At 36.0% G+C, this 21,373-nt stretch overlaps 1 protein-coding gene across 2 annotated transcripts in view; it reads left to right on the top strand.

Moving 5' to 3' along the window:
- The first annotated feature begins 903 nt into the window (after nucleotides 1-903).
- Nucleotides 904-21,373, top strand: part of LOC140145862 (kelch-like ECH-associated protein 1) — an 87,030-nt gene continuing 66,560 nt past the window's right edge. Inside the window, exons 1-2 of one of the 2 annotated variants that reach the window (XM_072167551.1) lie at nucleotides 904-1,016; nucleotides 6,221-6,341. The gene's annotated coding sequence lies outside the window, so the exon portion shown is untranslated. Of the gene's footprint in view, nucleotides 1,017-6,220; nucleotides 6,429-21,373 lie in introns of both variants that reach the window. The other variant, XM_072167550.1, reaches the window with a different exon arrangement.

The raw sequence follows: 21,373 nt of genomic DNA, 5'->3' as shown, positions 1-21,373 counted from the left end.
GGGTGTCAAACCTTGTATGTAGGCCTAGTGGGGGATGAACGAAGTCATTTTTTTGAGGTTCCGGAATTGGGAAAATAGGAGGTATTTTATTTGGACATTGAGTCCGCGAAATTTGCACTGTCCACGAAATTTGGATAAAAGGGGTAGACCCCTAGGCCTATAGGCCTACTTGAGAAAATCTGGTATTAAGTTAGGAGCTGTTAGGCCCATGTCAATATCACTAACTGATGAAAAGGGGTGTTTGAAATTCTAGTCATTGAAAAGGGGTAGGGCCTAGTGGAAATTCTAGTCATTGAAAACCACAAAAAAGGGGTTGTTTTGTCCAAATTGTGTCCTCGATTAAATGAAAAATCGCAAAGGGGGTCTTTAAAAGATTTGGTAACTCTCATGGTTGCTAACTTTTGTGTTGAGTTGGGGGCCGGGATCTAGGGCTCATAATTATAATTACTGCACACTGCAGTTGACTGCACAGCCCCTGTGACGCTGACCAGTGACCCCTCTTTTGGCAGATACGTGATCGATCCGCAATCGATGCAGTGAGGTGCTAAAGTCAAGGTCAGTAGCGGTTTGTGGTTACAAAGTTCGTGGCACACTTTTGATATAACCTTGATGAAATGCTGAATCATCCGTGTGTATTGTTTCAAGTGAACAAACTATAAAGCCTCATTCTAACACCACAATCAACAACATATTATCGGCAATATAGGCCATTCTGAACTTTGTTTTCTAAAATAGAGCATGCCATGATCCCTAATCAATTATCGGAAAATCATTTTATCACGCCCATCATCATTGGTCAAAATTATACCAGTAGTGAATGTAAACGCCACTTTAATTAGCCAATAGCAGGTGATGTTTCATCTATAGTTTGTTGGCTCGTTATTCATTGTATTTTGCGCATGCGGAAAAGCGGAAGATACTATACAGCCTGTAACCGGTCATAGTGTGAGTGGTATCAGATGTCATTTTTTTGGAATAATGAAAGTATCGCAAGAAGGTTAATAATGGCGGAAATTGTAAGTGATCATTAATTGTACCGAGATGATACGGTATTATTCGAGATTCATGAGATTATTTAGTTGCAGTATTTTCTGTACTTTTGTAAGCCTTTTTGTTTTGTTTACAAAAATACATCAATCATGTTTACCATATTTGTTACACACACTGACTGTCATCTGTGTCACTGCCATGGACTGCACGTACTGATGATGCATGCGCATGCATGACATGACTTTGCTGAAATGACCGGTTGACCGACCTTTATTTTTGACAGAACATCATGCTATGGTCCATTGATTGATTATGGAATTGGAACATAAACAAACTATAATCAAATGAAGTATTTTTTGGCCAAGAAAGTGGAACATCATCAACATGCGCGTTGCGTCAGTCAGTAGCTAGTAGTAGCAGGACCGCGACACTCCGGAGGACAGCAGAGGACAGAAAAATGTGACTCTCCTGCTAGTCTCCTACACAACCAGTTAATTATGTTTTTGTTCATACCGCATACAGTCTGGCCCGCGCCGAGACTAGCAGGAGAGTCACATTTTCTGTCCTCACATCGGTATAGGCCGTCTGCACGTTAATTGTACGGAGTGTCGCTTCTCTACCTTTATTTTCTCTGGTAGTAGTGAGTAGTACTCAGTCTCAGACTATAAGGCTAAGCGTGTACGCAGTCGAGGCAGTGCAAGACGCATGTATACTTTCTTCTGCACTGTACCGCGCTATATTCGCGTGTGATTTAATTATAATTATAATAGTTATTATTTATTGTTGATCATGTTGATTGATGAAGATCACAATGATTGTAATGTATAAACTGTGAATCATGTGAATTATAATCAAATTCAAATTAAGTATTTCTTGGCCAAACTGGAACACTGTGAACGCTAGTGGCTCCGCGATAATCACAGGCGAATATAGCGCGGTACAGAAGAAAGTAGGCCTATACACACGCCTTTACACTGCGTACACGCCATAGTACATGTAGTAGTAGTAGGGCCCTACACTACATGGACGCAATGCGCATGTTCCAGTTTGGCCAAGAAATACTTAATTTCATAAATTTGATTAGGCAAAATAAAAAAATTAACATGTTTCACGTCCCCTCCCGCTTCCTTTTTTGAGGTTTCCTCAAATATATTTTTATTTTCTGAAATTCAGTTATAACTTTTCAAAAAATATGTCTAGGAAGTTGGAATGCTTTCTATAGCCTTGTTAAGATACAAGAAACATTTTAGGAAGGTTTTGTGATCATTGGAGGGGGTATAACTCTCAGAACAACAAATAAAAAGGGCCTCCTCCTTTTCCAGGCATTATTGTATACGCTAAAACAGCTCTAAGTATGGGTATTTACACCAATTTTGTGATAAAAAATAGAAAATAAAAAGCCCCCTCCTCCTCCTTTTTTTCGAAAACCGGACGTGAAACATGTTTTATTTTTACTTGGCCTTATAATTTATAAAACATGTTAAAGCCATATTATGACATTTTTGTAAAAATAGATTATTTATTTTCCATAAAATGTTAGCTTTTACTGAGCTGACAGATACATGTATGTCCATTTTTAATTTTGAGCCGAACAAGTGAGGTAAAAAACAAAGAAAATTGGAATTAGTCTAGTACTATAGCCAAAATAACAAATTCTCGATCATGAGAGGATGTACATGTATGTACATTCTGCGTCAGCGTACTTTTCATAGAATAACACGATCGCGCGACATGCATGACCGAACCTTGACCTTGCCTAGCAACGACCGTGTGATTGGTTAATTCTCAAAAGCTGTGTTTGCGCCGTAAGCGCTGGTCTTTGCGTAGTACGCTCGACGCAAATTACTGTCCATACCCAAGTTGGCTGCTTGGCTTTCATGATCGAGAATTAAATATTTTGGCTATACTAGCACCAATGCATCATGTAGGTATCACAGGGAAACCTCAGTTAACACATTTGTTAGTCAGTCAAAATGGCCTAAACCGGCAATACAAATTTACATTGAAATTAAAAAGAAGCTTTTTAAGAAGGAAACCTTCATAAATATGTTGTCTATACTGTACTTCACTTGACCCAAATATATGATTTTTTTGGTGATGAGAGACTCGCACATGGAATTTCAGAGAGATTTTGATAGCAGTTCCATTAAAAAAGGTGCTATCGTCATGAGACTAAGATCTAGAAACACCCCGTAATGCTGTTTTGGGGATTTTGCTAGGAGAATCTTTTTGATGAAAGTCAATCTTTGACAAGATGTAACTTTGCTACGGAAAGTGCTATGACAAAAAGGTTTTCAGTGTTGGCTTTCTTTACTCAAGGGCTTTAATTTGATATATAAAATGATGCAGTTTGATGGCAAATTTGAATTCACCTGGCATAGGTCTACATCATGGCATGTTACTCCGGCGGTTGTAATAGTATACGGTATGATTCCCAGGGGTGTGTGTATATGTGTCCCGCACAACATGTATGTACTGCTGTGTTATGAACATTGCATACCGGTACGTGACTACGTGTTCGACTAATATTTCCATCGTATTAAGGGGGTACTACACCCTGCCCAACTTTGTGCCTATTTTTGCATTTTTCTCAAAAATTATAGTCCATTGACCAGGGGTTTAGCGTGTAGTACCCCCTTAAAATGACGGTTCCTGTGGTTTATTCAAAATCTTGGATTTTGACAAAACTACATGCAGAGTCTTAGCCAGAAATCAGAAACCACCCGTCCAAGCAGACACCAAAATTTGACCCTCAAATATAAAACAACTTGTCTATACCCATGGAAGGGTCACTAGGGTCAAATATGTCCTTATTTGGCCTTTACATGCCACTCTGAATTAGTCTCAAGTTCATATGACCTTAAAATCATCTGTTTTAGAGCTATCACATCTGTAAAATCCATTAAATCCACCCGTCTAAAATTAGATTAGGCCGTCTTAAAGACTGGTGGACGCATGGCTGGCTAAGACCTTGACTACATGTATACCGCACCTAAAGTCTTGATTTTTGTAGAGTATCTTTGTTTACGATAAAGTACATTACAATAGTGTAAACACTAAACAGTATTATGTATAATCATCTGGACTTTTTCGAAAATCGGTGAAGGAGGTCCTTATTTATTTGTTAAACTATGTTATTTTTGGGCGTCATGTCAAAACCGCTGCAATTCATGCTAATATATGGAAACGTATTGTTTTGACGCGGTAATTGGTACATATTTGGACCTAACTGGCTCAGATTCAGAAGTCAGTTTTTTAGCTCCTTCTCATTTTATTAGGCTACAAATATATGCAGTGACATTTTGATGTTTTTAAAGGTGGGCATTTTATAGGCTTTCATAGCCTAACTTCAGAGCTCGAGAAGACGGATGAATACAAGTCAATACAGGTGAATATGGGTTTAGGCCTCAATCTTTGAAGATACCTTCAGGAGCTAGATTCCAACAGTGATCAATATACATGTAGGCGAACCTCCAATTTGCAGAACTATGCAAAATCTATCCACCTTGCCAGCTATTATAAAACACCCAATGCCGGTGTTGCCTCTGTTGAAAATTTGAATGCAGCCCTCTCAAGTCTTGTTTTCTTTAAAATTCTAAACTCCCTTGCCAAGTTCCCAAGGCAATTTAATAATTGGTGGTGATTGTAACTTTGGGACACTTGGACTCCGACTAGGCATATTACAAAATCCATCCATGATAAATTCCATAAAAAGGCCTGTGGGCCAGATGAGCTTCCAACAAGCCTATAAAAATATTTGTCGGCAAACCCTGTACTGTGTTGCTCGAGAAGTCTAGCCAAGAATTTGCTCACCGATAGCTTCACATTCTAGGCTAGAGACCATTGCATTCAAAATATAGTCGGATTTGCTGAAGCATGATACCGTGTAAAGCAATGGACGTTCAGAAGCAAACACAGCCGTTCACAACAGGCGATCGCATAAAAAATGTTGCTAAAATTACACTTCAGCAAAAAATTTAGACTGTCCAAAATAGGCAAATCTTGCTCAAAAGATACAGTTGACTCATCAAAATAACTTTTATCCAAATTTCAACATTAACAGTATATTGCAGCGCTGTCCGACCGAAAAATGATAGCAACATACTAAAGCATCGAATGCGTAACTATCATGTGCAAATTCGAAGTAAACTCGAGTAAACCCTGTGGTCACTGGTACCTTTAGATTCATATTTATTTTTTAACCTACTTCCTCAGCACTTAAATTTGGGTTGTGACTATATTGTTCACTCTCCAGACACAATGTTTTAATTGCATTTTATAAGAAATCTTGACACTTCCAGGAGCAATGTTTCTTCGAGACAAACCCCCCTTTCCACTCTACTGCATCAACAAGTGTGCCCTCTATTTACATGTAGATACAAAAGTCAACTTGTCAAAATACAATGTTCTTACAAAGCACACATGTATGTACAGGCCTATGTATTTATATTCCTAAAATAATACATGTAGAACATTTGGATTCCTTTTGTGCCCAATCATATCATTCAAAGAATTACCAAAAACACCAACAAGTACAACAGTATGAAACATCATCTCTAGATGTTTGAAATAAAGTGTCTTTTTAAAACATGTATTAAAATATAGCTATGCATTTAAAACATAATGCATACAATTACCAGTGATCCTGAACACACATTGGTAGGCCTGTGTGTACATACTATACAATGTATGAACATGAGGCCTTTCGTCATCTAAAAGCTGCCTAATCAAAACAATTGCATTTCACTTAACAAGGCAAAAAGTAACTTTTGTAGGCATTGTTGATATGGTGCCTTACTAACTTTTTTAAGTTTCTTATTACTAAGACCTATCTTTTGAGACAGTTTGTATATATGTTTGAAGGTGAAAAACTAGCCATAACTTCATACGGCACTATATTTTCTCACTCCGTCTTCAGAATTTCAGTCATCACAACAAATCACACAAAAATTGTTTCTGAGTTTGATTGACATGTGATGTCCAAGGCATTAATTAGCCAGAGGGGTGTCTTTAGGTGTCCAGAATGGTCAAAAATACCTTATTCTACAAAATCAGGGTGTCCACTCCATTATAAAAATCAGAATTTTAGGGTATCCAAATTGAAAACAGGGCATCCAAATGACACCTGGACACCCCTCTGGCTAATGCCTTTGTGATGTCAGATGCAAACTAGTTTTTTATCTCTCACAGCTCATATGGAATTAAAGATTCTTTTTTTTTTAACTTTCAGCAGCAGAAATCAATGTTTAGACACTATCAAGTGAACCTGATAAAGCTGTAATTGGGTTTGAGTGATCAACAGTGTCATCCTGGTGCTTGGGTCCTGCTGGTGTTCAACAGTGGGTGAGAAGGTGAGAAAGCTTCATCTTGGATCATATGAGTTCATCTGTAGTCTATCTTGCAGAGTCCGTCCATGTGCAGATGGCCTAGTGGTTCTTGTGAGTAAATTAGTATCTCAACCTTTGAGAGATTGTAATTTATTTACTCCATTCATACTATCAGGGATGTAAATCTTCCAGAAACTGCAGGAATTCCGGAAATTTGACCAATGAAAAAAATCCAGAAATGTAAAAAAAATTAAATTGAAGTTTTTTTTTTGCATTTCCGGAATTGGATGATGAAAATTCACCATAAAAAGGGCCAAAAACCTTCTTAAGGGGGTACTAGATCCCTGCCCAATTTTGTGCCTATTTTTGCATTTTTGTCAAAAATTATAGAGCATTGGTGACAAGTAAGATATATGTATAGGGGCAAGGACTACAACTTCTGCACTGGAAATTTTATTTCAGCACAGACAACAGTTGTGGAGTTACAGTCAAAAATGAGGAAAACCAATATTTGATCAATAAATCAATAACTACTTGCCTTGAGTTGCTGAATTTTCAGTGCAGTAGTTGTAGTCTTTGCCCTTATAATACATACATGCAGTTACATGTAGATCTTTTGATGAGAACAAGTTTTACGTGACTGCACCTAGGACCTGGGGCTCAAATGCACATCCGTAGCCTGGCTATAAATCTTGCCTTTGACTACTTGCAGTTCTTCCATGGTAAATGAACAAGAATAGAACATTACAATTTTGCTTTGTCAGCAGAAGGCATGTGTTTGAAAATGTGTGCTGGCTGTTTTTGTAGTCGTTGTTGACGTTCTTGCAGACTGATTAACATCGCAAAATTACATTGCGCCATATGTTAGATGAAATACCATAAAGTCACGGTTTTCATTAATTTTTACATTCTCATGGTTTTTATATAATTCCATTTCATATTCTGGTAAATGAAATTGATTCTATAAATACTTTATATGTTGTAAGTTCAGACATTCTTATCATAGATTGTCACATGTGACAGTGCACAAAATCTTCATCATCTTGATGTTATCATCAGATATTTCAGATTTTGTATTTTTAATTCCTGGTTTAACACGTGCTGACATTTTGTGACTAGACAAAGCTGTCCTGTGATACCTGGAGTGATATGCTTAATTATCATATCGACTGCTCAGTGCCAGAAGTGGGTAAGTGCAATAGCTGCCTTGTGTCTAGATGAGTACAATGTACTGTGTGAAAATTGCCAAATGTACACAGAGCAGCTATTGCGCTTACCCACTTCTGGCGCTGCGCAGTTAGTATTTTTGTTTTGAATTTGCTACAAATTTTTTGTTGACGCAAGAATTTCTTGTGATAACCCATGTGATAATGTGACAGTAGTGAGCACATGTAGATGATCAATTGTGTAATGCAGTCCTAAATCTAGTCTGGAAGTAAGAAGGAGACCTAATCGATAGTTCTTGGTAAAGTCCTTTTGCACTGGCAATGACCGGCTGATATGCTTGTCCTGATTATCGTGTAAAAAGAACCACTTCATGCCTTGGTCATGCAATGATACGCATCCTGTTCAGCGAATGAGCTGCCAAGGTATTTCATGATGTGATATTCAGTTAGCGATTCAGATCCCCACTTCTGTGTTTACGCTGTAGGAGGCTGTAGATCTATGTACTAAACCTGGCAACAATTAGGAAAGAAAGCTGGTAAGTGGTATATACTGCAAGTATTTTAGCAATCAATTGGACCAGTGACGCCATTGTTGAGGTTAGGGTGCAGCTTTGTGTGCTGATTAACTGTGACGTGGTGTTGACAAAAGCTGGTAACAGTGTGGAACCTGTTACGTGTAGAACTAGAACCTGAACAGCAAGAGAATTCAGGTACCAGTTATGTTCATCCCTAGCCTCAACAAAGACAAATTAAAGTCAAAATTAAGCCAATACCTGACAACCTGTACCCTTTAGCTTTGATTTAAGACCTCAGTTGTTGAAATTGGTTGAGAATTAATGAAACAGTGATTGAAAACCCAAGAAATCACAGCGCTAGTAGAACATGTACAAATCAAAAGGGCATCTAATGATGAAGTAATCTGCAACTTTTGAATTAGCTGGTTTTCCTTTATTTCTTGACCGATTTCAACAAAAATGAAGTCTTAAATCCAAGCTTAAAGATGCATCTATCGGCTGCTGGTTTTAAGTATGACATTAGGTCTGTGTTTAGGATAGCAGGGTGACAATAACTGGTACCTTAATTATTTTGCTGTCTGTATTACCAACATGCATGGCTTGAGCAGGTGACCTTTGGAGGGTCCCTCTCCAGTCTGCTCATGATTCTTCAGGGTTGAAACACTTTGATCAACTTGCTTGTTGCATGACACCGATTGGACCACTGTTGTGCTTCACGGCTAGCTCAGAATTTTAAAAATATGTGCACAGGATCATTCAAGATATCTTTTGGTGATTAACCCCTGGGAAAGTACCTAAGAGCTGTGTTACAACTTCAGATAAAAATACAATATTTTACACAAAACAATTCTGGCATCTTTAAACTGAATATTTCCTCAGGCGGTGTGTGCCACAAACACTAACCTTCATCCTGGTCAGTTCACTAATGTTTGAATACAAACATGTAACTTAGTCCTTTGTTCTGTTTGATGAGAATTTGGGGCACATGGCCAAGATCCAGATTTTTGCTGCAATATAAACGGCAATCCTGCTCATGGGAAATTCCATCCTTGTTGCAGCTGACGTAATCGGATTTGTTCATTTAAAACTACTGGGGATAGAATTTGATACACAAGCCAGAAATTCAAATTTTAATGCAGAATATAGAACAAAAATCCTAACCCCAAACGATGCACCCGCATACCTGCCACGAGTTTGGTAAGAACGTTTACATCATCTTAACACACGCTTACCTGACGAACTCAGTGGAAATACATTGAAGTCAGTTTCAGAAAAGAATGAAAAAATGAACTCTTGCTCTTGATTTGCACTCACCCCCATTTATGCTGACATTCATTTGTATTTGAAACACATGCTTAGGAAAACCGTGGGCACACTGTTATAAATGCGTCATTCAATCAGTAATTATTCATGAATGTTCTTACAGTATTTTTAACCCAACTAACTTATCTTTGAAATGAATTAAAATTCATTTCAAAGATAAGTTAGTTGGGTTCATTGTCGCACCGTAATAGTTTTAGTTTGTAATAATATTATTTTAGTTTTAGGAGCGTTTTAAAGTTTCAAAATAATTCCATTCAATTACACGGCCAAGAAAGGAAATCACTGAATTTAGTAAATTTGATATGCTGAACAGTACACCACCTGATTTCCTTTCAGTTTTCTTGTAAGAAGAAGGTTATTATATGTGGCACATACAGGAAATATTGCCCAATGAATAAGTTATTCATTGGGCAATATTTATACACAAAATTTTAGCATAAAAAGTAAATAAGCAGAAATATTGCAAATATAGAAAGAGTTCGGACTTTGAAACAGTTTAAATGGTATTTAATATTTTAGTGCCAATTTTGTCACAGGGTAAGACAAAGAACAACAGCAGAAAAAGCATATAATGGAAAAATCAGAAAGGAGAAAGACAGAAAGAAAATTCAGGTAAAGCTAGAGAAGTGGCACAAAAGAAGACAGAAAAAGAAGATTGAAAGACACAGAGAAAGACAGACGTTGAGACAGTAAGAAAGATAGAAAGCAAAATGATCCAAAGAGAATGAGAGAAATAGCTCTAATAAAGCCAAGTTAATGCTCCTCTGGGAAGACAGTTCTAGAGAAAGGCAGATTGCCAGGACAAACAACAAAATTAAAAAATTAAAAAAACCCCATAAATTTTGAATCTAATCAAATTTTTACAATCGAAAGGGCAATTCAATCATAGGGCTTTATAACCTATTACTAGCTTTCAGCATGTTTCAACCGTTCACATGGAAGAAGCGGAGGGAATTGTTTGACAGGCAATTAATTAACAGCAATTAAGCACCAGTTTGCCTACTCATGTCCTATTCACCACAATCCAAAATCATCTGATATCCAAACACAAAGTTCAATAGCCTCCATTCAAATGCATGTAGCTCAAAATTCCACCTCAAGTTGAGGAGTATGAGTTTTTGTACCTAACATATTCAAAGGTCATATAATATGTGTATAAAGGTATGGAGGTCAATGAACTGTGTCTTGACTATGAGCATATTTGAGATCATCGCACTTGATTACTTGTACTAGCAAATACCACCAAGTCACAGGGTTACCAGAACCCACAATTTAGGAGCCCAATTGGGCTACTTTTGATGATTTTCAAAGCTACTTTAAACTACTATAACCATCACATTGAAATTAAAGCACTCGTTATAGAGAAAAATTGAGCTAATTCAAAGTTCTTTGGTCCTGTGATTTTTAGATTCCTTTCCATAGAAACCTACAGTTAAGAGAAAAATTAGGCTGCATTTCGATACTGGCTCCTGTAAGTTTAGAAATCCTGTTCCCACCAGGGTTTACTCATCAGTACAAATGAACACGGGGATGTACTGCAAAAATACAATGTAGATAGTAGCATTTTCAGCCTTTAGGTATATCAATGACCAGCCCTCGAATTAACCCACGGCACCCATGGCATTTTGCCGTGGGTGCCTATCCCCACCGCCGTAATGCCCTCAAAATATGTCCTTTACCCAAGGCAGTCACTTGTCGTGCCCTCTAATGAAGTTGCCATCGGTGCCCCAGCCCTGCCCCTTCATTATAAAATCATCTATCTATGTTTGTGTGTGTTTTCTTCACTTTTGAGAAATTGCCTTGGTGCCCTTCTCAAATTTTCAACAGTTGCCATGATGCCCTCTTGAAATATTACAAACTGCCGTGCTGCCTTGCCTTTTCAGTGTAAATCCAAGGCAATTACCAACTTGCCCTAAAAAAGTTGCCGTGCCCCTTCAGATCCTTAATTCGAGGGCTGTCAATGACCCCTTTTTCTAGGCCAATTTTGGTATATGGATGGGTGCTTTTTTAAAAATTTTCTCAATTTTTTTTGGGAAAATAGCCCAATTTTCCTCATTGTAGCCAACATTTTTGAAATTTCGCCAAAATTTGGAGGAAAATTTGTAAAAATTTCAGTTAAATTTGGCAGAAAATTTTGAATTTTAGTATATCGATGGGTCCAAAATTCTTTAAAAACTGGTATTGATGGCCCCTTTCAAAATCTCGGCGGCACACGCCTACCCAAACCAAACTTGAGTACTTACCTTCCAGGCCTCTTCTATAGAAACTCAAGTGATTTTAAGAGACAAATTGGGTGACTTTTCTGCAATTTGACACGCAATTGGGCTAAACATTTTTGGCAACCCTGCCAAGTCACAGCCTGGTTGGGGACACTGCAATCTTGAAGGAAATTATCATGGCTTATTAATTTTTGCAATTTAAGAAGCTTCCTTGTAAAAAAATTGGAATGTATTTTATATTCATAATAAAAAATATAGGTGTACGGTAGTTTGTATTTAATTTTAAATGAAACACAATCAGTATGAATTGAAAAACAAGTTTGGGCTCTAATTGCAGGAGCTATAGAGTTATTTGATCTCAAATTTCATAAAATATTCTCCTTGTGAACAAATATTTGTCATTGGCAAAAAAAGTAGACTAGAATAGCCCTCTTTACTCTTTAAACCAAAACAATTTCTTTATGACATATTTCAAATCTCAAAATCATTTGCAGGTTTATAAAAGAGTATAAATCAGGGATTTTTGAATGATAAAAGTGATCAACCTTCACCCTTTCCTCAATTTTTCAAATAAAGGGGCACCCTTTCTAAAGTGTGGGCTGCACACTATGTCACAAGCCCTAATTGACCGTCCTACATAATCCATCACAGCCTGGATCAGCTCCTGGAGTCTCACACAGGTCCAGACCAGGACAATTAGCAGTAGGCCTACTGTACTTATTTTAAAAGTTCCTTGTCCAGGGGAATTTCAAGCTAGCCCAATTTTTCCTGGCAGAGAACAGAATTTTACAATGCGGGCGCTCAAGCTCTTACCAACCGTCGCACATGAAGAGTTGAGCGCCTTACTGATGAAGCTAACTGGACTGCTACATATATGACATATATATATATATCGTACTTCCATTTTGTTGATTTACGATTGATACACATCGTAAGTACACCTAGGGCTTTCCCGACAGGAAGGTAGATCCAATCACAGGAAGTAATTGTACCTTATTAGGATCAAACATGAAGATTAATTTACCACAGGAAAACCATGGAGCGATTACCGAATAGGGTGCAATTCTACTAGTCTTATTACAAGACTGCCTTACCCAAACCCTAACCCTAAAGGGCCTAAACTCCGTAAATGAGAACTGGACTCATGTCTAGCTTTTGGACCCTATTTGGTAATTGTACCAAAACCATTTGGTGGTGAGCTGTAATTATGATGAAATATTATTCTACAAATCCTGATCCTGTTGTAAACCTGATAATTGCAACACAGCCAACACTAACATGTCCATGTGATCACTTTTGTGATGTCAAAATAATGTTTATGTAAATTTTGCATATTTGGCAATTATTTGCCAAATGGACCAAATCCAATAAAATGGTGCAATTTTGGCCTCTAAATGGTTGGCTGCAGTGCTAAAATTGCAGCTGAGTGGTGGACTGGTGGGCTCCAAAACTGAGTAAACCCACTATCCCTGAAATTACCTAATTTTTACATACAAGATTAAGATTTTTGAATCAAATTTGGGTTAATTTTTTTTAAAAAACTTGAATTGTTAAATTTATGTATCTGGACAGTTTACATATCAGGTACTGTACCTGCTGTAGGGCAAAGTTTAGGGTTAAGGTTTATAAAGTTTTTGGGTTTACGGGACTATTGACCCTTCGGATTATAATTGACTTGTAACTTTTTTTTGGCCCACTTATTGTTATTGAACAGCAGGCTGCATGATAAACAGGTTATGATATATTACCCAGATTGACAGTCCATATGACAAACCATAGATCCTGTCAGGCTTGTTTATAATGTTAACGATGACCTCATGACAAAAACAATTAGCTCTCCCTTATCATTGGGTTTTAATCACTGCAGGCTCATCCAGCACTACTCCAGGCCAATGGCTTTAAGTATATGTGCCATTCAAGTATACGTACATAAGGAATATTGCTGATAATAGCAATTGATAGGCAAAAGTGATGCGTGCTGGGAATGAAAAGGGCTCAAATTGGCTGTTGGGGTGACGAATTCTATAACTTTTGAGCCCTTTTCTTTCCAAGGATTGAGCATGCATCATGTTTGCCTAATGATTGCTATAATTTAAATGCTTGACCAATTCTCGCGGTTCCAAATACAGCGCGCCACCTACGATCACGCCTGGCTGATCTACTTCGCGCAGAGCATCATGGGTAAAAGTCGACATCCATGACGCGTCGACGATGTACCATCGACCCTGGAAACGGAAACGAGTGTTGCTATCGATTACTCAACCACTTTTGTTTATTTACGTTGATGATGATCAGCTGTTGATGCAACCCTCCGACGATTTTTTTTTTTTTCATTTCTGCCTCCTTTTTAAAGTTAATTTCGACAGTCATGGTTTAGGCCTACCTCTGTGAATGTTCAGAGTGTTAGACCTATTCCGAGGCGCTTTGGATAATACTTTAGGCTCTCGTTTACAAGAAAAGAAAACACTTTCAGGTATTTAAGCTTTGTTGTAAGTAGGCCTATAATAGACTTGATTAAAAAAATATGATTGGGGATAGGTCTACTTAGACCCTCATGCCGCATATGTCCTTTAAAAAAAACCCCAATTTTTAAACCTTGTTTGTTTTAAGTAAAGTAGGCCTAATTCTCAATATTTAGAATAATAACGAAATATTCAATACATATTTTAACAGCATGGACAGCGTAAAGTATTTTTAATGTTTTTTTTTTTTTTCTGCCTCCTTTTTAAAGTTAATTTCGACAGTCATGGTTTAGGTCTACCTCTGTGAATGTTCAGAGTGTTAGGCCTATTCCCACACAAAATAATGGGCATCATTTAAACCCTTATTTTCAAACTTTTCCGAACCCGATCCGAGGCGCTTGGGAAAATACTTTAGGCTCTCGTTTGCAAGAAAAGAAAACACTGAAAAATATGATTGGGGATAGACCCTCATGAATATATCCTTAAAAAAAACCCAATTTTTAAACCTTGTTTGTTTTAAGTAAAGTAGGCCTAATTCTCAATATTTAGAATAACGTAATATTCAATACATATTTTAACAGCATGGACAGCGTAAAGCATTTTTTTAATACGATTAAAACGTTTTTGAATTTCAAATGTACGCTATTCTTATCACCATCTACGGTTAAAACTCGATGCCAAAAATGTTGATGTCTCTGATCGACCATCTAGGCCTATAAACCCGATGTCAAAATGTCAATTTTCGAGTTTGGGTAGGCCTATAATATAGTAAATGCTTTTGATGCAAAACAATTTCAAACAGGAAATTTAATCTAAAACGCAAATTCGTGCCTTTTTTATTTCTTGTTAGGATAACTTTTCCCATAATTATTACCATGCGTGATACATGATTAAGATAAAAGCTTTTGGTTTTCATAAATGTTTTGAACGCTTGTTTTATTTTTATTTTTATTATTTTTTTCCTAACCTAGGCCTATAGATGTTTTACATATAACCTTTTTACAAACTTGAATAGATATGAATTAATTGTTTTAAATCATTTTTCGTGTGACGTTTTGAAATGCTATTTGTAGCATGATGTAGGCCTACTGTATGATCACGAAAGGTCGTAAATTTAGAAGCCATTTCCTTCTATATACCCTCCAATGTATAATGTCGGGAGAAAATATATACTTGCACTAAACAAATAAACCTGTTAATTTTTAAAATAAACTCTCGTGGTGCAATTCTGTCAACAAAATTACATAGATTTATGAACCGGGGCTGGGGGCTCAGCCCCTCAATAAATTTGGTGCGGGGCTCGAATAGGCCTAGCCTTCTGTATGAATAGGCACGTTTTCATTTTCATTTAGGCCTATAGGCCTAATGGCCTCCAAACTACATTGTTAAATGTTAAGCATGTTAAGTTATCTTGTTTTTGTCAAAAACATCAACTGCAGATTGTCCCTTATTGTACATACAGTATATCCTTCACCGTAAATCAGTGTGTGTGTGGGGGGGGGGAGGTGTCCCGGTTCGCCCCTTCAGTCTCAAATGAAGCAGGCCTAAATGCGTTCACCCCTCCAATAAAGTCCATCCCCAGATTTGACCTCTTTACTTTGTAGGTTGAGTCCTTGATCCATGGGCCTGATCCATTATTTAATATGCAAGAAATGTCGACCCCCGAATTTAAACCTTTCCAATTTGGCCAAAGTCCACAATGCCGTAAAGGTTGGGCTACACTACAGTTCAGTTCTTTTCATGAGACTTAAAAAAAAAAAAAAGAAAATGGGAAAGATTTTAATCTTTCCCATTTTCTTTTTCTTTTCTTTAAAAAAAAATGTATAGGCCTAGGCCTAGGTGTTTAAAATTGTCCAATTGAATATTTAGTCGAAAAAGTTTTTGATTTTTCAATGTTGTGCCGACCGATAATATGACTAAAAAGAAACTCATTCCAACCAACGCGTGCTATTTGGGAGTAGGCCTAGGCCTATATTAAGAGTAAATTTCCTTGGGTTATGAATTATAAAGGGGAAAGATGAAATAAAGAAAGCGGAAGTAAAAATAAAATATGAAAAAGAAACATGAATTAATATTAAAATCGGGCATGACAATTGTCAAATTTAAACCTTAATTGTGACACGATTTGGTTCATGGGGGCCAAAGGAGGCATTTTTGAAAATTGTGTTACTATACATTACACGTACAATAGGCTATCATTTTAAACTAAAAACACCAAAGGTCTAGCATACTTGGTTCTAAAGTTCAATGAATTCTTTTCATGCATATTTTCTTGATATGCCTTAAAATAATGATCTTTTCAAAATTCATGTACTCTTTTGCAGTTTGAAACTTTCTTCATCTGTATTTTAATGCTAGAACTCTATGAGGTATTGTTGAACTTATGCATTAAAGTCTCAAATTGAAATATTAACAAAAATAAATGTTATTTTTATGCGGTAGGCTATATGCCTACAAAGTGTTTTGCGATCGTAATTTTTTTAATTTTTGATAGTAATATAATTAAAAATACAAATTTAGGCTAAAAATAAAATAAGGACAAATCAAACAATTACAATAATAACAAAAACGGCAAACCAATGTGATGCATGTTTATAGGCTAAGTAATGAGACATTAAGAATCTTTTTAAAATTTACTTGAATTTCTTTGCTGTAGGCCTATCCCGCGCGGCGGGCCGCTATAAACGCCTTCGTACAAAAAAACCCCCATTTTTAGAAAATGTAGGCCGATTACAAAAAAAACGCAACACCTATAGTATGGATGTTCTTAAGTATGCTGGTGTTTTATTATTATCGTATTGAACAAACAATAAATTCAGAAAGAATTAAAACAATTTATTCTAAAATAAAACCTATGCGTTTTCCATTAAAAAAAGGACAGGCCTAGGCCTACTTCGCATTGACTATAGGCTCGCGCGTATCCGGGCGCGTATCGGGCTGAAAAGCATCGTAAAGTTTAAAAACAAACAAGGGCGGTTTTAGAAAATGTATAACAAAAAGGAAACACCTAGTATCAACATCAAGATTGCGGGTTTTAGAAAAAGGACATGTGAATATCGAACTGCAATATTTCACTTCAATACAGAAAATCTCAAAAAATTTCAAAAAGTACTATAAAACATTGTGTTTTTAGAGTAATAATCACAAACATGGTCAGCTATGGTTGATGAAAAGGATGTCGACCCCAGACACGGGAAATGGCAATTTTCACTGCCGTCGTTGGTGGCGCGCTGTATTTGGAATCGCGTCAATTGATATTATTTTAGAAATATTGTGTATTTTTGCCTAGTTGGCTACCTTGATCAGATCCCTGCATGCAGTGGTGTAGCCAGGACTTTTGAGAGGGGTGGGGGAAACTGTCAAAATTTGACAAAAATGGGCAAAAAATGTACCAAAAAGGCCTAAAAAGATTTCTTAAATATATGGGCGGCCAGCATTCTACAGATAGAGCAAGGGGGAAAACTTCTCATGGGGGCAGTTTGCCCCCGGCTCCCCATCAAATGAAAAAAAAGTCCCAATTTATTGCAGTAGTTGATGAACACAGTGACATTTTCAGAATTTGCAAAAGAGCTTAAATATACTGTGTGTTCATTTGTTTAGAATTAATAAGAAAAGGATAAATGATGACGTTCACACAACTTTTATATTTTGTTTTGTAATTTTTGTTTGGTTTTGATTGCATCACATAATTACATCATTTTACATGTACATGTATGACATTATAGAAGCCAATACTCTGTTACATGTTGAACATTACATGCTGGTTTTGAAACATTGATAAATTGGTGACCTTGGAATGAGATAAAGTTGCTCTATAAGCATCTATTTATTTTTGCTACCCTGGGGTGTGTTTCACTATTACAACTTTTAACACACCCTAAGCATATCGGTAACCTGTCAAAAGGTACGAGTACTCTCTACTTATTGTAACTTTACATATCTTTCTTGTGGAAAACTCTATAGATATAACTAGACATCCCTCTTGCACCTTGTATATACTGGACAGAGTTGCAACAAGTTATCAAAAATTCAGGTTGAGTCAAGTCTAATTTAGGGGGATATCATTTTCTTCGGAAGGGGTGGGTCATGAATAGGTCGGTGACCGGAAATAATTTTTTCATGACCCCTCCTATCGCTGGCTAAATTTTTTTACGACCCCCCATCTTTTTTGGTCAACAGCCCTTAATAATTCTATACCCCCCCTAATTTTGGTGTAAAAAAATTATAACCCCCTATTTTTGGTCTAAAAATTCTATGACCCCCAGTATATTCATGACCCAGCCCCTTCCAAAGAAAATGGCAGCCCCTTACATGTAGCTTAAATATTGTGAGTCAAGTCAAGTCAAGCTAGTCAAGTCACTGTTAAAACAAGAAATGAAATGAAGTCTAGTCACTGAACATCACTTGAGTCATCAGATGCCCCATTTTTCCTCGAGTCACAAGTCATGACAAAGTTCTCTTCTAAAGAAATTTTTTAATACAACAAGCAAAGCAATTAATCAAAAAGTTTGTGCAGTAGAGTATTTGTCTAAATTTAATTTTGGCTGGAAATTTTGCAAGTACCGGGTATACTAAAATGCAGAAAACCTTAGACGAGCGCGTATTGTAAGGATACATCACGTATATACTGCTGTTACGCACTTGTCTCTGATTGGCTGCTAAGACGACATGTTGTTGCTGAGTGGAAATTTATGAATGAACTGTGCGCCGTACGCGTTGTTAGCGCCGAATTTGCAACATCACGGTAGTCGCGCTTGTAAAAGGTTTGCTGCATTTTAGTATAATAGGAACTGTGTTTAACAAGTAGTAAGTAGTACTGTCTGTATTTGAATAGGAATTCTGTGTATATAATTCAATTGTTTCCTGATGGCTATGATTGACAGGGGAGTGGAATTCAGCACTATGTGTACAACGGTAGGGGTGTTCTAAGCTAGTGAACAAGGAAATTAGGAAACACATGAAAAATCTCTATAGACGTCTACAGGAACTGCAGACGTCTATCTGTGGTCCTCGGACAGTGTTTCTAGATATCCAAATTCAGCATTGAATGCTTTTTAGCCATCGACTGCTTATGTAGTAAAAGCTTTTTGAGTGTGGTATTAAAATTGAATATAAAACTTGTATGTACGCAGGTGGATGTCAGCTTTAAATTTGCATCCTACTTAAAAAATAACATGGTAAATTTGTGAAACTTTGATCAAAAGTTTGTGCTACCCTCTTCAAATGCTCTCTCAAAAGTAAGATTCTCTTTGAAGCATTAAGTTTCAAAAACATTTTTTATGCAGAATATATTTATTTGAATAAAAGTATTTTAAGTTTGCATAATTTATAATTTTATTGAAAAGGAAAGTTTGTGATCTATTATGTTTTCTTGTATAGTTTATTTTAAAAATGAACATGGTTTAGATTTCCTCTGTTACTTCCTTCTTTTAATATTTGATGTAAATGCACCTACAATGCACAGCTAAAATTTTTGTTTGTTTCAAATGAACCCTAACAATTTTGACTTTGCAATAGATCTTAATTACAAAGTAATCTTGTGAATATCTTCAAAAGTTTATACAAGCACACAAAGCATATGGCAATCAACTATTGTTATGAAAGCACAATGCAAAATGGTAATGAGCGATACCTTGCAGAAATTAAGTCAACAAATAAAGCCGATAGTACGCTTTCTGGCTCTGGCTTGACGTCTGTGCATGACTATGCAAAAATTGGGCTATGTCTCGGGATCCAGTGTTGTATAGCCATGTAGTTTCCGAGGTCTGGTTATTTGATATCCAGGATTATCATACATACTCAAATAGCCTGAAATAAGGACAGATTTGTATTGTATATATTTTTGTAGTCTGTGAAATTCCTTTTAAAAACATTATTCAATGTGTTTAATTTCAGATTGACTGTGAAAGAAAGGAAGACATTAATTTAATTTCGGATTCAATTAAATTAATTAAAAATTTTAAGCAGAGCATGACAGATTTAGTTGAAATAAATAAATGAATAAGTAAATATATAAATATATTATTACTGGTAATTAATTAATTAATTAATTCAATGAATAAATGAATGAATGAATTTATTATTATTTCATTTCATTTATTTTTTATTCGTCCATTCATTCATTTTTTAAATTTTTTTAAATTTATTTATTTATTTATTTATTTATTTATTTATTTATTTATTTATTTATTTATTTATTTATTTATTTATTTATTTATTTATTTATTTATTTATTTATTTACTTACTTAAATTTATTTATTTATTTTTATTTATATATTTCTTTTTCAGGAACTGTTGGGAAGGGAAGTTTTTCAAATTTTCAAAATATATCTGTAAAAATTTATGTTAAAATTTTTCAATCCTTCAGATTTTTAGGGTCATTTACAAAACAATAACAAATGTTTCCTGAACGACCGACCTTACTTTGCAAGTCTGTCCACGGCCGTAGAATAGGTTTTTTTGTCTTATGTATATTATATAGTTATATTTATAAGTGAATTTAGCTTTTATTGTATAATGGCACTTGATCAAAAACATCCATGTATTATCCAAAACCACCTGAGATGTTTATTGTTTTAATACTAGTCATGAGGACATGTTGAGCTGACGAAAAGTGAGTAATGCAAAATACAACATCCTAGACCAGACTCTTGAACTTACATGTATGGAGAAAGGAATACAAGTCACAGCAAAACTGTAAAACGGAATATTTTAGGGTATTTTTTTAAAAATAGATTTTTGCTGCTCTGAACGGTTAGCAGTGTCTTTTGTTAACAGTTTTTTCAATTTGCTGCATATTGTAAAAGCCAATGATCAAACATATTTTTGGGGCTTTTAACCCCATGAGAACTACCTGCCGATTGGCCAAAATGAATACTGTGTCCAATTTTGAACCAATCAAGGAGGGTATTAATAAGATTATCTACAAATGCAAGTTTGACTGTAAATAGTTTAAAGCCTAGTCATATTTGGCAATTGAAATGAGTATTTCAAGTTATCAACCAATCAGAAATACTGTTATGAACAGTAGTGTCCAGGGGGTTAAACATACATGTGCATAAATTAACTGCAGAAAGTGTTAAATTGAAAATAAAATCCTCGTGAAATTGTCTTGTTATAAAGTGCGTTTGGAGAGAAATGACGGTGCACTTTTCTTCTCTTTACATAAATATTTTTTCCCTATTTATCTCGTCTTTTAAATATTGATAAAGGGAGGAAAAAATATTGATGCTTTGCATCAAATATGAATTTAAATTGCTCATCATTTCTCTGCATGACAAGTATTTTAGCTTGATGCATTTTTTCTTTTGTTTTTATTGTCTTTAAAAACATATGTGACTCCTCGCCACAACTGAGCCCGGATGTCGCCA

The sequence above is a fragment of the Amphiura filiformis genome, chromosome 2 (genome assembly GCF_039555335.1).
Source record: "Amphiura filiformis chromosome 2, Afil_fr2py, whole genome shotgun sequence".
NCBI classification, from domain to species: Eukaryota; Metazoa; Echinodermata; class Ophiuroidea; order Amphilepidida; family Amphiuridae; genus Amphiura; species Amphiura filiformis.
This window is presented reverse-complemented; position numbering and strand designations above follow the sequence as displayed.